The sequence below is a fragment of the Dreissena polymorpha genome, chromosome 2 (assembly GCF_020536995.1).
Source record: "Dreissena polymorpha isolate Duluth1 chromosome 2, UMN_Dpol_1.0, whole genome shotgun sequence".
NCBI lineage: Eukaryota > Metazoa > Mollusca > Bivalvia > Myida > Dreissenidae > Dreissena > Dreissena polymorpha.
Window position 1 is genome coordinate 143,229,205 of NC_068356.1, and position 7,397 is coordinate 143,236,601.

The 7,397-nt window shown below is 33.1% G+C and overlaps 1 long non-coding RNA gene across 1 annotated transcript; it reads right to left on the reverse strand.

The window, feature by feature from the left end:
• Positions 1-596: 596 nt before the first annotated feature.
• Positions 597-7,130, reverse strand: LOC127869289 (uncharacterized). Its single transcript, XR_008044505.1, has 4 exons — positions 6,707-7,130; positions 3,451-3,522; positions 2,626-2,708; positions 597-1,992 (listed from the first exon to the last, which is right to left on the reverse strand). It is a non-coding gene; the product is annotated as an uncharacterized LOC127869289 (long non-coding RNA).
• Between the last annotated feature and the right edge of the window lie 267 nt (positions 7,131-7,397).

A 7,397-nucleotide genomic window follows, 5' to 3' on the forward strand; every position in this document is an offset into this window, starting at 1 on the left:
TTCACACTTGATATTTGTTAGATTAGGTTTCTTAAAATACATTTTAAACATGACATATGCTAATGCATGATTAAACATTTCGAAATCAATAAAAAAGCAACAAGTTGCTGTTGAAATTAAAAAAAATAGTATCTTATTATTGTTCAACCATGTTTTGTATATTGTGTGCTTTCTTTATGTAGTAACCTGTGCAGACCGTCTACATTTTAGCTCAGCCGATTTTTTCCTATCTATTAAATTAATATACAATTGAGGTATTTTATTCAGTGTGATATGAACTTGATCCATGCATTGAAGTTTGATTTTTTTTTACAAATTATGTATTATATTCATCTGGTGTCAGAAAATGGATCGAACTCAATACATGCACATAGAAATGTGACAGGAGTTGAGAACTCATTGAAGTTGGTTCGAGTGTATGATGCTGGCATTTAATTATTTAGGTGATTTGCATTTCAAATGAGTATGGCCATTACAAAGTATTAAATGTTGATGTGTAAATAGAACACTGAGGCATATCTGGATACACTATCACATTCATAGTATCGATAATTAAAGAGGAAACTACTCTCGAGGTCAATTATAAGAGGCTTAGAGACATTGACTACAATGGTTTATTAAATACAGGTAATAAAGAAGGCAATGAAAAACACATATCGATAATCAAACAAAAAACTAAACATTTTGTAAGAAAAATTGTGTTTTTTACATGTGTAACAAGAAACCGGTGTAGACTGGTGATGCTCCCCAAAAGTGTTTTTTTGTCACAATATTGTACTATATATTCAGATAAAAGGAAACGTCTTAAGGGGCATAACTGTGGACAAAATTATACGATGGATGGATTAAAGCTTCATTGAATTCCGGTCAGTAGTTGGGGAGAAATAGCCTGGACAAGAATTGCACTATATGTACAGTTTATAGAAAATTTCAAAGGGCCATAACTCTGTGAAAAATCATCCAACCAGAACCGGCTGATAATATGCACATCTCCTGTTGGTAGTGAAGCTTCCCATCAAGTTTCATTGAATTACTGTAATAAGTTGCTGAGAAATAGCTCGGACAAGCATTGCACTATATGTGCAATGGAAAATTTCAAAGGGCCATAACTCTGTGAAAAATCATCGGATGAGAACCGGCTGATAATATGCACATCTCCTCTTGGTAGTGAAGCTTCCCATAAAGTTTCATAGAATTCCAGTCATTAGTTGCTGAGAAATAGCCCGGACAAGAATTGCACTATATGTACAATGGAAAATTTCAAAGGGCCATAACTCTGTGAAAAATCATCTGAAGAGAACCGGCTGATAATATGCACATCTCCTCTTGGTAGTAAAGCTTCCCATAAAGTTTCATTGAATTCCGGTCATTACTTTCTGAGAAATAGCCTGGACAAAAATTGTGCACAGACGGACACACGGACGGACAGACGAAGCGGCAACTATATGCTGCCCCCAAAATAAATTTTGGGGGAGCATAAAAATGTATTGATAAAAAACGCACAAAATATAACATAAAAAAAAAATATTTTATGCTAAATTCAATATTAAAACTTCCTAAAAAATGTAATTGCATTGTACAACCAAGAGCATTCATTATTTATAACATAATGTAAGATTGTACATTTTCAAAACACTTCTAAAATTATATTTACACTAAAGATGTGAAACTTAATAGTTATCTAACAAAGATAACTTCTGCGTCAATTTCAAATGAATATCAAACACGTCTTGGGCAACAATTCATTTTTTCGCTTTTCTCAATCTAGAGACATGCTGATCTCCAAGTATTGATGTAGGTGGAGGGGTGACGGGGGCTATAGTTGACCTAATTCTTTTGGAGTCTTCAGGCAGCTGTTCACATTTGCCACTTATTCTTTTCTTGCCTATGGTGAATTCATTTATAACTTCAGTGATCAAACCGATTATGTATGTTTTTTTCACAGGCCTTGTGCTCCAATTACAAGCAGCTTTTGAGTACACCTTTTTTCTCCTGAAAGATTGTTTTATAACTGACATGATGTTTGAAAAAATGAAATGACAATTGCTAAAACAAAACAAAAGAATAAAGATCTATAGACAATATATATGCCATAATATAAATTTACTGATGCAGTGCATACTTTGCTGCAGTAGTTCTTTTATGACAGGAGCATTGTTTGCAAAATGTATACTTATTATTCATATCACATGAATGTGTCAAATTTGAGCTTAAATACATCATGTTTGTAAATTCAATTTAATTATTAATAATACAAACTTTCAATAAGTAATCATAAATCTGTAAATTGATCCTTACAATTCAAAATTTAATAAAAACAGGAAATGTGTTTGTCAGAAACACTATCTCCCCTACTGCGCCACTTTGATTTTTTTTTTATCATTTGGTAGGTTCAGATGAACTCTTTAAAGCTTATTACTTCTCTTGAATTTGTTTTTTTTTACCTTGACCTTGAAGGATTATCTTGACCTTTCACCACTCAAAATGTGCAGCTCCATGAGATACACATGCATGCCAAATATGAAGTTACTATCTTCAATATTGCAAAAGTTATGGCAAATGTTAAAGTTTGACGCAAACAAACACACAAACCAACATACAGGGCGAAAACAATAATATAAATACCTCTCATTTCCTTCTTTGTCCAACAAAACAGGACGATTCAAGTGTTTTGAATAATCTATTGCTGCTAACTGACACCTGCACAGCTGAAAAAAATAATTTTAGAAATGAAACTCAGAAAATATCATGCAACTCATCATGTGAAAATCTGCCTTTAGGACTTTGATGATGTTACACTAGATATGAACTAATTCAACACCAATGACTTGACATATTCATAATCAGAATTCATTTCTTGATTAACTACTAGTTGTTTAAACATCCTGTGAACAAAAATACAAAAATCCTGTTCATAAATAATTTTACTATCACATGATGAAACAAGAGCACCGCGTTACGGGTGCCACGCTAGGCTTCGAAAGCTTGTCATAATTTTTTTTTAGAGGTCACAGGGACATTGACCTTTGACCTTGTGACCGAAAAATGGGTGTGGCGTGTAGAACTCATCAAGGTGAATCCACATTTGAAGTTTCAAAGTTGTAGGTGGAATCACTTTGATTGTAGAGCAAAATGTAAAAGTTTTAGCACGACGCCGGCGGACAACACGACAACGAGTAGCTGGCTGACGACACTACAACGACGAGCTGGCTATGACAATACCTCGGGTTTTCTCCGAAAACAGCCGAGCTAAAAATATATTCATATTTTAGTCATTCAGGCAGTTTATTACGAGACTTGTCACAAAGGGTACATCATTTTTACACTATTAAAATGTAAATTCTCAAAAAGAAAGAGCATAAATTCCTTTGTTCAATGAATGAGCATGTGTTCATAAAAAAAGAAACACTTTAACAAGTGTATTTTTTAAACATTTAACTTTTTATTTACCTGAAAACATTTCGCTTTGGTTTGGAGCGTATCAAAAGATGATTGTTGAAGCTCTCTAGTTCAGAAGTAGTTCTGAAATTTAAAAGCATTGTACATTTCTAAAACACATCTTTTATACTTATAAGGGTTTGTGTGTGTGTAAGTCAAATCGTGTTCATTATATAGCAAAATAATTAAGGGAATTTATAGAAAAGTAGCTATGAATAGCGATTGGCACAAGGGAGGCAACTGTGTACGGCTCATTTATTACTGAACAATTCCTGCGCGAAATCTCGTTCATAAAAATAGTGCCGATAGGGGGTCGGAATTACGTCGTTTTTAAGGTGGTTTTCGATTGGATATGGTTAAAATAACCACTAATCATATAAGTTAATACATTTATGTTCGCGGGCAAAGCACTTTCGTTTCCACACAGTTGCGTTGAAGATTAAAAGAAAGCCTAAGAAAATTTCCGAGATCGAGAAAAATAGGTAAGATACATTGCCCAGTAGAAAAATTGCTTTTATTTTGAAGGTTAATCATTCTCCTTTCCATTCATGCCACTAATTGCTTTGCAAAATGCCGCAATTCTGCTGGTTGTTGCTAATGTATGGACCCACTATTGACCCATTTCATGAATGGCAAGATGGCCGCCGTTGTTGAAAATTCATACGACGTAAATATCAATTGTTCTTTTTTTGCTCTGTAAAGTTGCCAAAAAATGTGTTGTACGTGCTAAACATCATTGAAGGATATATTTATGCCGACATTATATCGTAATGGTAGATTTCATTCGTATATCTGTAAATAGACGTTTCGATAATACAAAATACAGACTTGCACTATTCGGACAGCAAGTATTTCGGATATTGCATTAATGATACAAGATACAAGAATCTTTATTTAACGTCGGATGTGAACAACAATTCGATACAGTCACTGTATTTTAGTTATATTATGTAGATATATTATTTCTTTGATTTCAATTATTCTTTTTGCAGACATATGTTTGATACTAATAAGTCAGAGTCTCAGGATTGGGAAGAGTTTGACTCGGAGTCTAACAGTGAGCGTTCGGAGTCTGACAGTGAACGGTCGGAGTCTAACAGTGAGCGTTCGGAGTCTCACAGTGAGCGTGTATCACCGCAGCCAGGTCAATTTACACAGGACCGGGCTGCAAAAGCTGAAAAGTTGAAGCTTCCGCATCAGGTACTAGATAAAAAATAATATGCAATTTTAACCAATAAATATTATTCTTAGTATATAAATGACATTTCAGCAGAATGACATTTTGAAACATAAACCCCATGTAATTTTATTTTATGGCAATGTATCGGTCATTTTGAAATACATTTATTATCAACATTAATTAATCATCATTATTGTAATTCACTAATGTTTATGCATTTGAAATATATACTGTTATACTTTTAAGAAGTCAGATATCACAAAATGTAGTTTAAAAAGACAGATATCACATAATTGAGTTTAAGAAGACTGATATCACAAGATAAGGAAGAGCAGTCTTTTTTTTTAATTCTAAAGCTGTAGCCTAATCTAGTCTACAATCCCTCGGAAATTTTCATAAAAAGGCTACATCCTCTCAATTTTTTTCATTATATTCATGCACTTAACCCAAAAAAGAAACTTACACCTGGAAATTACATTCCCCTATGACTAACAATGCGTGAGTTGTGTCCCCAAATTTTGGGTTTCACACACTTTTTCCTATATAATATGAAGGCTAAGGCCCCTTCCCCCAACAGCCTTAAAAAAGCCTTGAATGGTAAAAACAATGAACCTTTAAGCTATTTTCCGTTTAAGAAAGTCCCTTCTTAAAGAAAATCCAGTTGAAGCAGAAAGTGTTGTCTCTGATAAGCCTGTGTGGACTAAACAGGCTAATATGGGATGACACTTTAGGCTCATGCATTAAGCCCCGTTTTCCCAGAGTGCAGCTCAAATGTTCATTTACATGTTACAGAGTACCGCAAGAAGCTGCCGTTTGTGAATGCGATAGAGGAGATTGAGGCAAAGAAGCTGAAGGCAGCGGGGGGAAAAGAGAATAAATCAGGAAGAAATCGCCATAGGCGATAACTGAATATAAGATTTTTTAAACCATTGGATAGGTTTGTTAGTCACCTATCTTAGGAAAAATACTTACAGATACATTGAAGTTCAAATAACTAGTGTTAGGTCTTATTTAAATAAGAAGAATTTTGGTTTTTGAACCTATTTAATGAAGCAAATGATTTTACTTTTGTTAAACATGTGTGGCAGTGAACTATTGTCTGCATGTTAACCTTATTTAAGTATTGGCTGTTGTTCTTGGGGTGTATTTATAATTTGAGGACTTATTTTACCTAATGGACAATTTATTTTAATTGAGTGAACAACATATAAAACTTGTCAAAACTATTGAAAGCCCCCATAAGAATTTCATTGTTTTGTAGTGACCACTATGTCTGCTCGTGACACTGTCGGTCTGACATGTGAGAGTGCAGTTGAAGTAAAATGATTCATCAATCATCACTTATGAAAAATTTCAATCTTTGGGATTAGTTTTTGCCTATATGCTACCTTTGACTGACAAAAAAACCAACATCAACAATGTTTTTTTTTTAATTTGAACAACTCGTCATCGTGATTGGGAGGCATGTGTCATTTTAATTCATCATTATGTAATGTCGGGTAATTGGACATTTCACAAGTATTTGTATATTGTGTATGCACAACAAATATAAATTGTGTCAACAAATTATGTGTTAGTTCACCATTAGTTATCATTGAAAATAAAACCTTAAAAAAGCTGCAGAGTTGTTGTTGATAGCAGTAAAGACAAAGGCTATTCACGCACATAAATATATATTTGTATGCCTCCTTATTTTGCCATAAACTGTGCAGTAAAAAGTGCAAAACCAATAAAAAATACGTGTTATTAATATGTTTTAATGTGTTTTATATCTAAAAAGGCATTCACATGGATAAAAATAACTTATAAATGGCCAAAATAGCTGGTTAAATGCAAATGTCAGTTGTTTGCTGGCAATGAACCAGATTTTTGGCAGAAAAAACAGCAGAAAAATTCACCTATTTTTTTACGTGTTTTAAAAAAATCATAAAAAATCTATTTTTCATCCTAATAAAAAAAGAAAGACATCATTATGTTTGTTTTAAGTAGTATAACATCAATGCTAAATATCATTCAAATATTCCCATTTAAAAAAAATCATTGCCTCTTGCTACTATGAAACACAAACTGAAAATGAAGAAGACTTACGCATCGATCAATATTTCCATCATTTTCTCGTCCTTTTCAATCCCAGTAGCTTCTTTAACTCTTCTCCATCGATCACACTGAATACCAATGTCTATTATCCTTTCCCTTTTATTACGCCTGTACCTTGCATCTCTTGTTTTTTTTTAGTCTTAGCGCTAGCACTTGTTTTTGTCCGAACCATCTTGAATTCTTTTCGACCGCATATTCGTATTTGTGAAAAGTGATTTTCCAATAAAAATATTGATTTAAATATGAAGTATATTTTATTGGTTTATCAAAAATATTCAATGAAAATCAATTATTTGCTCAACAAGCTAAATCTCTTTCTTTAGAAATAATGTAATTTCTATGCCAAAAATAAATGACAGTACCATGTACCACGTGACTTGTCAGCTGATTTTCAGCTACATTTATTTTTAGGTCAAAAACGTCGATCGGCGTTTTTGAAATATAATATGGAATTCCCATCCGCTTGGGCTTATGTGTTGGTTTGTGTTATACTTCCTTTAGTCTGCTTTGAGTTTTTATATCCTTAAATCAAAGGCGATAATCGTTTTTAATATCTAAAACAATAATTTTATATTTTGTTCAGACCATAATCCATTGGACAGTCCCTTTAATTCATCAAATGTATAATAAGTATCTTTTCGATAGTTGTACAACTGACCGATAGTTTTTATACCATTGTTAT